Genomic DNA, 13,280 nt, shown 5'->3' with positions numbered 1-13,280 from the left:
GTGCTAGAGGAACAAGCATCTTTCATTTCAGTTACTCAAGAAATCTGAAAATACAGTATTTGATCCAGAAAACTAGTAGCATTATTTACAAGTCCTGGTACTTTACTTTTTCAAGTTGTTAGTTGAGTTATCATCTCTATTTAATTTATTTGTTAGGTATAACAATCAAATAGGGGGAGATTGTTGGTGAGACTACGTAGTTGTATGAACAGCTACGTGATAACTCAATACGAGAACAACACTAGAACAGGATAGGTTAATAATACTATGACTATACAAGAAATCAGGAAGAATAAAGACAAGGAAAATACAAAGAATCAAAAGATTAGAAGAAAGCTTGAAGTCTGTTTACAGATTACTGAAAGAAGTTCATTAATATGATCATGCCTCAGTGAAGACTTTCAGGGTTTCAGAATGTTGAAGATTCAGTGTATAAAGTGCTACCGGAAGATTTCAGTGTATTGGCATTGATTGAAGATAGACAGTGTTCGAAGCATAGGAATCTGAAGAATTGAAGATAGTGTAAAGACAGAGGTTAAAGAAGACAACTACAGTATTAAAGTTATACTCACTGAAAAGAGTTCATTAAGATGTTCAAGCATCAGTGAAGAACAGTGAATGAAGTATTCAAGATTGTAGTAGCAATGAAGGCGTTGTCTAAAGTACCAGAAAGGATTCCAGTGAAAGTACATGTGTTTATTGACAGTCAGTGTTCAAAGCGATAAATTTGTTGCAAGCTTAACAATATAATCAAGGCTATTATATGAAGACCTGAATCAGAGTTAGTCATCTATGAACCAGACCAGTTGCACTAGGCGTCAACAGCTCGTGAAAGGAATCTGGGTATTATTTATAGAAGAATTGTTAAGTTGAGGAACATACTTAGATTGAACATTTATCTGTTAAAGTACGAGAAGAGGTGCGCAGTATACGGCTAAACGGCTCGAGGGATTGGCCAAGTTCAAAGTTTAAGTGTTAACGTAAATAAATTTATTTAATGGACTTTAATAATTTATTTAATAAACTTAAAATGATTTATTTTATAAACTTTAAATAAGTTTATTTTATAAATCTAAATTAGTTTATTTATATAAGTTATATTTAAGTTTATTTTCTAAATTAATTTAGTTACAATTTGAACTTAAAAGAAAACAAAAAGAAAACAAAAGGAAAAAGAAAAGAAAAATAAAAAGAAAAAGAAAAAGAAAACAAAAAAAGAGAAAAAGAGAAAGAAAACTAGGAGGCCAATTTTATTTACAAAGGAAACCAGACCATGTTTTAGTTTCAAAAGAAACTAAGTACAATGATTGTACTAGTAAAGTACCGAATGGTCGCAGGTTATAAAATAAGGACGCAGGTTAGTTCAAGATAGAATTAAAAACCAAGGCCTTCACTTGTTTACTAGTAGTCGCAGGTTGAGACTCAATAAAAACTAACACAATCCTGATTTGTTGAATTCCTGGTCACCAGTTGATGTTGTAGAAATAATTCTAAGTACAAAACCATTCCCCCTCTAGTCGCAATTAGCAAGTCCTTACTCCTCAGCCACATCTTTGTTGTATAATCAATTAATTTGTGTGGTTCAATTTTAGCCACATATTTTAATTGATATAAGTTTACACTCAAGCAGCAGATCAATTCAGTAATTTTGTTTATCTTCATCTCCAAAAAAAGAGCTAATAAAATAAGAAGCCAAGATTTTCAGAGAAGCTCTAACACCTTGAATATTCGTTTAACTTCTCACCGGAGTAATGTTATAATGCTCGGTTTAACTCTTGTATATTCAAAGGGGAATTATAATCGTTATCCGGTAATTAAATCCTTAGACAAACAAAAGTTAGATCATTGTATAGGATTTAATTTGTTGATCTTTGTAGTAGCTAGGAACTTTGTTGTTATTAGATTTAGCCGGTTAATTTATTTACTGGAGTGTAGCAACACCCTCGCGGATTTATATATGAATATATACTTCCCCGAATATCTTGTGTTCCTCGTTTTATCGTTCCAAACACTATTCACCTCAAGAACACGGAACCACTAACCGGACACTAAATTTTATATCCGCAAAAGATTCGAAAGAATTTTTTAATTTAGTGAGTATCGTATTCAACCCCCCCTTATACGATACTTCGGGACCTAAAAATCTTGCAAATCATGTATAACATATGACAAAGACGATGGCTGAATTAGAAAACATGAGCTTTATTTTTTAAAGGTGTTATGCAAGAATCACCCATAACAAGTGATCTATGCGGACGTAAAGGAACAGACTGACAAGGCTTACAATTTTATTATTTTTTATATTAAAGTTGTTGATTTGAGATTTCATGTAAATGGATTGTTATTCTGTTTTTTCTTTGAAAATTGAATGGCATTGTACCAAATTATATTTTTTGTATTAGAGTTGTTAAGTTGAGATTTGATGTAAATGGATTTGTATTTTGTTTTTTCTTGGAAAATGGAATGGCATTGTACCAACTTATTTGGCGGATTGTAACAGAAATAAAATTGTCATACCAAATTTATTTTAGAAATGCATTGCTATATTCTATAAAAAAAATTTGTTATTGGCTCTTATTTTTGGTATTAAAAGCATTGCTATAACAATAAAATTTTTGCCATTTGTTCTTATTTATTATTTAAAAACATTGTTATATCCTAAAAATTGTTGTCATTTGTTCACATTGTGGGTACTAAAAACATTTTTATTGGTACATTGCTAATTATAGTTGAATTCGTTGTCATTAGCTACCTATTGCAATGGTTTACAGAAAAAAATTAAAAAATGGGCAGTGCAATAGGCTATTGCAATGGCTTAAAATTGTTGTTGTAGACACAAAATCATTTCCATATGTGATTTTTTGCATTGGCGTTGCAATATGATATTGTATTCATTTTTACATCGACCCATCGTAACGGGACCTAAGTTAACGCCAGTTTTTGGCAAAATCATTGCAATAACTCTCTACTGCAATGGTTTTAGGCCCTAATGCAACATTTTCAGGTCGTTGTATCCAATATATGGTAGTGAAACCATTTCTTCACCTTCTATCTCAATCCAATCATAGTGTAACCAATCATACCAGAATATAGAACAAGTACTCTTAGATTACTGAGTCAACTCACCAAATCTACTAAGTCAATCTCTAAAACAATAATTACTTTACTATTTTTATGATTTTCTGATTGAATAAGCACAAATAACAGCTAAGTCTACTAAAACGAGCTGAAACTACTTGAAACTAACAGAAAACAATAACTCTTACTACTACAACTACATATTCAAGAGAACAAGTAAAGAAACAGAGAATCTAAGGTTATTTGGCCATAAATTGAGAATAAAAACCGCGATTACTATGCTTTCACAACCGTTCCACTCAGTTTTACCAGTCTGATACCAATTTGTCAGGATTTAATAAGTTTTGATCTAGTTTTGAGATTTTATTTAACAGCTATATTAAGCAATAGAATAGTGAATAGGAGATAAAATTAGCACATATACAGAGATTCGGGTCTCAGAAATGAAGAGAGAGAAGGAAACAGTTAGAAACTTGCAGAGAAAGTAATGGTTTCTAGAAAAATACCTAGAGACAAAGATTGCTGCAATCATATTTCTTTTCATATATTCAAATTATAAGGTTTTATATAGGTTTTATATAGGTTTTATATAGTCCTCATATCAGTACAAGTACAAAAACAGACTAGAAAAATAGACTAGAAAGACTATTATGCCCCTTAGTACTAATACTAACTTAATACTACTAATACTAGTACTATTAATACTGCTACTTATTATTATTATTCAGTTTCCTGGCAGATGTAGATACCAAAACAGAAGATGACAGTCATTATATGCAGATTGCAAAAGATGAAGAGATTGTTGCTCATGTTAAGCAAATGTTGTAATTTTTCCTTTGTTTGTTTATTTTCAGTAATTTGTATTTTAATATTTCTGTTGAATTTTATATTAGTGTCATGGTTGTAAAAATCGTTAATCAGAATTAATCGGTAGAGTTACCGATTAGGGATAAATCGGTAATTCGGGGATTAATCGGAACATTAATCGAATTTATTTTAATATTAAATTATTATAATATAAATTACGTACATGTTAAATTAAATTTAATAAAATTAAATAAATTATGAAATTATGGTTTCAAATCATACCTTTTTTTTATCTCGGTGGACTGAATGTATATATTATTATATTTATTGTGAATGGATGTCCCTAGAACTTTCTAGATGTTGTGAATGGATGAACCCAGAACATTCTAGGTTTAATCTTTTGATTTTTCATAAATATGAGTCCGTTGACTTCTCAAGTTCATGTATCAAGTATATCCTACACCTATAAATAGCCATCTAAATGGAGCTTGTAAACTCACTTGGAAATAATATATTCTCTCTTCTTATCTCTTTCTCTTCTTCTTTCTTGGTGTATCTATATTATATTTATAATACGTTATCAGCACGATTTGCTTAAAAAGTTTGGAGGCCACTTACCGTACAAGAAGTCACCTACATATCTTCTTTATTTATCTCACCTAAGGTATGTAATCTTTCATTTAAGATAACTTGATTTGTTATTATATCTTTACATAAACATATATTCAGAATATGTTCATTTTTGGTACTATACTTCTTTGCACTAGACATATAATAAAAGAAAAATTACATCCATGTGTCCTGCCTTGTAATTTGTTTTATATGTACATAATGTTAAACCTAGCTAGAAGATTTATCATATGTTAGACTAGTTAATTACCAAAATAAGTTATTTTAATGTGCCCAAAATATATAAAATTATTAGTTTATAAGCATTTATGTAAATGTATAGTTTTATTTTAAATCATGGATGCAAATGATGAAAGTTGTTTATGGATTATATGATACCTGTGATATAATATGCATCAAAAGATTATATGGTAATCTTAGGAAATATTTTATTCTACCCACATCAATGATAATTATAAGTTTTCTAGCATATATAATTTGTTTAGCTTCACATGCATGTATTTAGACATCACAATTTTATTTTTGTAAAATTAGATGTACATACATGTTAGAAATAATAATAATATATTTTTGTGATTATTTTTCTAAGGATGGAAAACTTCACCAAACTTGAATTTGAGGCTCTTGATATCACCGGAAAGTATTATTTATCATGGATACTAGACATTGAAATTAATTTGGCCGCACAAGGTCTTGGAGACACCATTAAAGAGGGAAACAAAGAATCTGAATCAAACCACGCAAAAGCGATGATTTTTCTCCACCTTCATCTCCACGAAGGACTTAAAACTGAATATCTTACTGTGAAAGATCCACTTGAACTTTGGAAAAATTTGAAAGATAGATATGATCATCAAAAGACTGTGATTCTTCCAAAAGCTCGATATGATTAGATGCATTTGAGGCTTCAAGATTTTAAAACCGTCAGTGAATATAACTCCGCACTTTTCAAAATCAGTTCTCAACTAAAATTATATGGAGAAAATATTATTAACGCGGACATGTTAGAAAAAACTTATTCAACTTATCATGCCTCGAATGTACTCCTTCAGCAACAATATCATGAAAAAGATTTTACAAAATATTCAAATTTAATTTCTTTTCTTCTTATTGCTGAACAAAACAACAAGTTTTTGATGAAGAATCATGAGTCTCGCCCACCTGGCTCTAGCCCTTTCCCTGAAGTGAATGCGGCAACTTATAGTTTTGGGCGTGGACGTGGCCGTGAACGTGGACGCGGTCGAGGAAATCAAGTAAGAAACAACTATTCTTGTAAACAAGGAAAATCAAATTACAATCCGAAGTTTGTGAAAAAAGATGAAAAGATGGAGAAAGATAAGAGAGGGCAAAAGAATTTTGAGAATATTTGTTATAGATGCGGTATGAAGGGTCATTAGTCGCGTACCTGTCGTACGCCTAAGCACTTAGCTGACCTATACAAAGCATCCCAGAAGGAGAAAGGAAATATTATTGAAGCAAATTTAGCTTTCTAGAATGAAGGACCCGAGTACAACCCTTCTGACATGACACATTTAAATGCGTCTGATTTTTACGAAATCCCTGAAGGAAGCGGCAATATGAATGATACAGATATGATATAAATAGTTGTTTGGATGGAAGTTTTTTTATTATGTGTAAGACATTTTATATCTATGATTATTACTATTAAGTTACTAATTCTATGTACTTTTATTTGAAGTGCTATGGATATTTCTTATTCTCGCATTGATCACAAAATAAATGAAGATATTTGTCTTGTGGATAGTGCAACTACTCACACCATTCTTAAAAATAAAAAATATTTTACTCATCTACAAAAATGTAAAAGTAATGTCTATACAATTTTCGGAAGTACAAGTATAATTGAAGGCTCCGGAAGAACTCATCTTTTGTTACCTGAAGGGACAAAATTTATTATAAATGATGCATTATTCTCTCCGAACTCACAAAGAAATTTATTAAGTTTTAAAGATATTCGCAGAAATGGATATCATATCGAAACAATGAGTAAAGAGAATAAAGAATTCCATAATATCACATGCATCATTACGGGTAGGAAAAGTATCAAGGAACAACTACCCGCCTTTACTTCCGGATTATATTATACAAACATTCGTACTATTGAAGCAAATGTTATCATAAACCAGAAGTTAATTGATACAAATAATTTTATGATTTGGCATGACCAGTTGGGACATCCGGAATCAAGTATGATGCGGAGAATTATAGAAAACTCAAATGGGCATCCACTGAAAAATCTTCTGATTTTTCAGACTAATGAATTCTCTTGTGCTTCTTCTCAAGGTAAGTTGATTATTAAGCCCTCTCCAGCAAAAATAGGAGTTGAATATCCGAGATTTTTGGAACGTATTCAGGGTGACATATGTGGGCCAATTCACCCTTCATGTGGACCATTTAAATATTTTATGGTACTAATTGATGCATCAACAAGGTGGTCATATGTGTGCTTATTATCGTCTCGTAACCTGGAATTTACGAGACTTCTTGTATAAATAACTCGATTAAGAGCACAGTTCCTGGATCATAATATTGACACGATCCGTTTAGATAATTCTGGGGAATTTACTTCACGTGAATTTAATGATTATTGTATGTCAATTGGAATAAAAGTTGAACATTTTGTTGCTCATGTTTACACACAAAATGGTCTTGTGGAATCATTTATTAAAAGACTCCAATTGATTGTTAGACCTTTAATTATGAGAACAAATCTTCCAATTTCAGTTTAGGGGCATGCTATTTTACATGCAGCAGCACTTATACGCATCAGACCCACAAGTTATCATAAATTTTCTCTCTTACAATTGGCCTCTGGAAGAGAGCCTAATATTTCCCGTCTTAGGACTTTCGGGTGTGCGGTATATGTCCCTATTGCTCCACCACTACGTACAAAGATGGGTCCCCAAAGAAGATTAGGGGTATACATCTGTTATGAATCTCCCTCTATAATAAAGTATCTCGAACCTTTGATCGGTGATATGTTTACAGCAAGGTACGTTGACTGTCATTTTGATGAAACAGTTTTTCCAAGATTAGGGGAGAAAACAAGATTATCTTAAAATTAGGGGGAGAAAATAAACTGTTGGAAAAAGAAATTATATGGAATGCATCAACATTAAATATTTATGATCCTCGTACAAATTAGTGTGAATTAGAAGTTCAGAAAATAATTCAGTAACAAGGCATTGCAAATCAATTACCTGATGCATTCCTTAATATAAATAGAGTGACTAAATCACACATACCAGCTGAAAATGCTCCTGCAAAGATAGAAGTCCCAGAAGGACAAATAATCAAAGCAAGTGAATCAGGACCTCGTATGAAGCGAGGTAGGCCGATCGGTTCCAAAGATAAAAACCCTCGAAAAAGAAAAGGGGTAAAAAGAGGAGATGCCCAAATAGAGGAAATAAAATCTCCAGAAGAGACTCCTCAAGAGACCTGTGACAAGATAGATGAAACCTTAAAGAGGACCAGGTACCTGAAAATGTTGAAAGTGAAGAGATTTCAATTAATTATGTTGTCACAGGAAAGAGATGGAACCGATATGACACTACCGTCGACGAAAATTTTGCATATAATGTAGCGCTCAATAATGACAGAATATGAGGATCTTGAACCAAAATTTGTCGATGAATGTCGACGTAGAAATGATTGGCCAAAGTGGAAAGAAGCAATTGAAAATGAATTGAGCTCACTTAATAAATATAAAGTGTTTGGACATGTATTCCGAACCCCTGAAGGGACAAAACCTGTTGGTTTCAAATGGGTATTTGTGCGAAAGAGAAATGATAAAAATGAAATTATAAGATACAAAGCACGTCTAGTTGCTCAAGGTTTTTCGCAAAAACCATGCATTAATTATGAGGAAATATATTGTCCTGTAATGGATGGAACGACTTTTCGTTATCTTATCAGCCTTTCAGTGATTAAAAAATTAGAAATGCGTATGATGGATGTTGTGACAACATATTTGTATGGTTCTCTTGAAAAATATGTATATATGAGGATCCCTGAAGGATTCCGAATACCAGAAGCATCTAGACCACATTCTCGCGACCTTTACTCGATCAAGTTGCAAAGGTCAATATATGGATTAAAACAGTCTGGTCGAATGTGGTACCAAAGGTTAAGCGAGTACTTGTTAAGGGAACGATATATAAATGATCCATTTGTCCATGTGTATTTATAAAGAAGACTGAGTCTTCATTCGCTATAGTTACTGTGTATGTTGATGCTTGAAATATAATTAGAAAACAGCTAATTGTATTAAGGCGGAATTTGAAATAAAAGATCTTGGGAAAAAAAAATTTGTCTTGGACTTCAAATTGAACATTTGAGAGATGGAATTTTTGTTCACCAATCAACATACACTGAAAAATTATGTAATAACCCCAATTTTTGGAAATTTTTGAGACCCTGATGAATAGTAACTTCTGCTGATATTGTTGATTAATAAAAATTGTTAGACCACCCTATGTAGAGGTTCTTTAATGGATATTCTGAGATCATATTAGCACTCCATAATGTATATGAGAGTATGTAAAGATCGTCAGAATTTGAATTCAGACACTTTGATTTTTCCCAAAAATTCACCAAATACCGACAGAATTAAGCATAAGGTAATATGATGAAAAATATTTCAATTCAAGGATTATAAGAGAGGATCATTTAAGGAATATAAAATATTAAGAAAGGTTTAGGGAAGCCCAAGTAATAAGATCCAGAATATGATCCTTCAAACGATTAACGAGAATGAGAGTTAAGCGAACCGTAAAACAAATAAACGACCAAGGGGCAAGCACATGCAAGTAGCATGGGAAGAAAGCTTCCAAGAGAAGCTAAAACATGTGGTTGTAAGTAAAGACACCCTCACACCATGATATTGTGACATGTGGCAAAGGAATGATGCAAGCAATGACATAAGCAAATGATGTCATCACTTTATCAAGATATTTGTTCAAGAATCATCCTCCACCAAGCATTTCTTTCTCATTTCCCAAGGCAAACCAAGCAAGCAAAATCTCTCCCCCTTTTCCTTCTTCTTCCATTCGACCTTTTCATAGAAATGGTGAAATAGATTTTCAAAACTCAAGCTCTAGGCCATGGAAAATTATAAGGTTTGTTTCTTTGGATCCTATATTTCATAACTTAGTTATGCTATAAGTTTGAAGCCAAGATTCCAAGGATTCCTTAATTAAACAATTCATCAAAGTTCTTGATGAATAGTATTTTCAAGAACTAACATTTTGTTTTCTTATGTTTTCTTTAAGATCCAAGCTTGGTAGATAGTTAGAGGTTCCTAGAGGCTTGTTAATGATTCTCCGCTCTCCAAGGAAGGTATAAACTCTTGAACCCTTAGTTTTAAGTTTGGTTTGTTTGGATGATAATGGTGCTTCGATTAATGGCTTTAGTTTGATGTTGATGGATGTTGGATTTTTGTTGAATTGGTGATGATTTGGTGTACTTTAAACTTTGGAAATCGTTAGGTTATAGAGCCGTCGTAATGCCTGATTTTCTTAAACTGTTTTGTGCTTAACTTTTGGACCCGAACACCCACTGATATGAACTAACTACTTCCATGCTTATATATTTTATATTTCAAGCTTCATTTTGATATGTCGTTCGCTTAGATCCGAATTACGGTTTAGGAGAAACGATATTTTGGAGCATGTTGATATGGTATATATATGCATGTTGTGAAATCTTGATATTTTATTATCAATTCAAATGCTTATAAACTGTATAATACATATGTTAGAGATAATCAGTAGTTGCGTATACCCTTAGTACAGGGGACCCAAAGGTGAACATTTTTCTAAACCAGGAGTCGATGTTCTCGAGTATAATATATGTATTTATATATATATATATATATATATATATATATATATTTATAGTTTTCATAACTATTAATCAAATAAGGTATATTCGATAGTCTTGAATAATAATCAAACATTATTTTCGATTATTCAAATAAAGATTTTACTTTCGTATAAGTATATCTTTCGATAATTATTATTCGTTTTAAGTATTATTTCCAAAAACTTTTACTGGATTTATTCTGATAAAAGCTATTCTTTATTAGAATATTATTTAAAGAATAATATTCAGATATTCTTCGATTATTTTGTAACTGATTTATTCTATTATATCATCCTTACTCCAAATATTTTCAAAAATGGTTTCAAGTCTTCAAAATGATTTTAAAAGTTAGAGAGGATCCCAAATCTTGATTTTAATTTAAGATCTTTGATAAGTGGCATTTTATACCACTTAGAGCGTCTTAAAATGGCTTAAATTGGTATCTTGAAATCAAGTATTTTGTGTATTTGATGCGTTTTTCTAGTGTTTATGCATTTCAGGGTATTAGTTGCATTTCGGGGGAGGAATCATCAAGAATAAGCCTTGGCATGTGTTCACCATTGTGTGAGGAAAGAAATGGGCAGATTACGGTGAAGAAACGGAGCAAATCAGGATTTTTTCCAGGAGAGGTCTGAGCGCCCGCTCAGCAATGCTGAGCGGCCGCGCAGGAAGCAGAGCGCCCGCTCAGCTATGCTGAGCGGCCGCGCAGGGTCGGGAAAAAAGATATATTATTTCAGGACCTCTACTTCTGTTTGGTTTTCACTTCTATGTAATCTGAGTTTTATGGGACTATTATATAAGTAGATTTGAGACGTTTTCACAGGGGTGGATGGAAGAAGATCGTGTTTTTACGCAAGGAGCGAAGGAGATAAGGAAGAAGACCGATTTAGCACAACGCAACGAAGAGGAAGCATATTTTCTTGTGATTCTTGTTTCGTTGTAACGTTGGATGCTAGTTTTCTTACTTTCAACTTATTTACTCTTGTGACGTACTATGTTTTAATATAATTAGTTTAGTTATTATTTTCTTGTGTTTGTTTATCATGATTTCATATGAACTCATGATGACGATAAGTGCTATTATGGGCTAATCGTGATCATGGGGTTGCAACGGATTTATTATGGAATTCTTTAGTAATTGTTTAATATTTTAGTGTGTGATGATTGTATGATATCTAGTATTGGTTGTGCGTATTCGTCTTATGTGCGTCGCGAACATATAAGATAGGGTGTTAATCTCTTGTGAAGCGACGGTGGATCTTGAGATTTAGAACTTGCCATGCTAGCATAGGTTCATGTACGTTGTGCATGATTAGTGGGTAACTCTAACAGTTTTATTTGCCCTATGTAATCAAAAGGAATAACTTGCGCTTAAATCGTTGTGTTGTCAATTTCTGTAGACATATAGGAACTCAACATAATTGATGACTATTCAACTTCTATCTTAATTGTGGATGTTTGGTAGAATGGTATTAGTACAATGAAAGTTGGCTTTTATCAGTTTCGTGTTATTCGATTAATATCATCACTGTCACATGCTAAAGGTAATAACAATGACTATTGAAGGAAGTAGTAATGAAGTTGTGATCTCATGAGTGTTTTATTATTGATAATTTGAAGTGTTAAGTAAGTGATTAATTAAGCAGTTAATTGTAGTTAATATTTAATCAACAATCTTAAGTGTTAGTGTCTTAACATTGAGAAGTAATCATACATTGGTGAGTGAGTTTAATTAGACAATAATTTAGTCTGAGTCTCTGTGGGAACGAACTAGAAAGTATTCTATATTACTTGCGAATGCGTATACTTGCGTGAATATTAGCGCGTGTTTTCGCCCTAACAAGTTTTTGGCGCCGCTGCCGGGGACTCGGCGTATTTGTTTAGTTTATGTACTTACCATCATTGGTCATTAGGACTCAGTGATTAGTACGTAGTAGTTAATTATTGTTTCCGATTGTGTTTCAGGTACTTTAGCAAGCGTTTATGTAAACTCGTTCCCGTGCTCTCAAGAGGACTTTAGATACAGCTGAGGAGACAGACGAAGTTCTTGACATTCCGGAGAAGTTAGATTTTGAGGATTCGGATTCAGGAACTGAGCGGAAAGAACCAGTAAACATGGGAGATCGTATTGTTCAAGCTGATCCAGCTCTTATGGATTTTTCTCGGCCTAAAATTGATGACATTCAGTCAAGCATCCTTCATCCGGCTATTCAAGCTAACACCTTTGAAATCAAGCCGGGCACTATTCTGATGGTGCAGAATTCTGTTTCTTTTGGAGGAGCGGCAACTGAAGACTCCAACATGCACATAAGGAATTTTGTCGAGATCTGCAGCACTTTTAAGTATAATGGCGTGACTGATGAGGCTATCAAGTTGAGGCTTTTCCCATTCTCACTGAGGGACAAGGCTAAAGACTGGTTACATTCTGAACCAGCTGGGTCCATCACTACGTGGCAAGATCTTGCGCAAAAGTTTCTGGTGAAGTTTTATCCGATGGCAAAGACTGCTGCTATGAGGAGTGCTCTTACTCAGTTTGCGCAGCAACCTACTGAATCTATGTGCGAGGCTTGGGAACGCTACAAGGAAATGTTGAGAAAATGTCCACATCATGGAATGCCGGATTGGATGGTGATCACTGGTTTCTATAATGGTTTGGGGGCCCAATCTCGGCCCATACTCGATGCAGCAGCTGGAGGCGCCTTATGGGCTAAAAGCTATACTGAGGCGTATAATCTTATAGAGACGATGGCTGCAAATGAGCATCAAAACCCAACTCAGAGGATGACGTCAGGCAAGGTAGCAGGTATTCTGGAAGTTGATGCAGCCACCGCTATTGCAGCCCAGCTCCAAGCGCTATCAATGAAGGTTGATTCTCTGGCTAC

At 33.3% G+C, this 13,280-nt stretch overlaps 1 non-coding gene across 1 annotated transcript; it reads right to left on the bottom strand.

Moving 5' to 3' along the window:
- Positions 1-12,906: 12,906 nt before the first annotated feature.
- LOC141687672 (small nucleolar RNA R71) lies at positions 12,907-13,013 on the bottom strand. Its single transcript, XR_012561160.1, has one exon. It is a non-coding gene; the product is annotated as a small nucleolar RNA R71 (small nucleolar RNA).
- Between the last annotated feature and the right edge of the window lie 267 nt (positions 13,014-13,280).

This window comes from Apium graveolens, chromosome 9 (genome assembly GCF_009905375.1).
Source record: "Apium graveolens cultivar Ventura chromosome 9, ASM990537v1, whole genome shotgun sequence".
Classification (NCBI taxonomy): domain Eukaryota; kingdom Viridiplantae; phylum Streptophyta; class Magnoliopsida; order Apiales; family Apiaceae; genus Apium; species Apium graveolens.
This window is presented reverse-complemented; position numbering and strand designations above follow the sequence as displayed.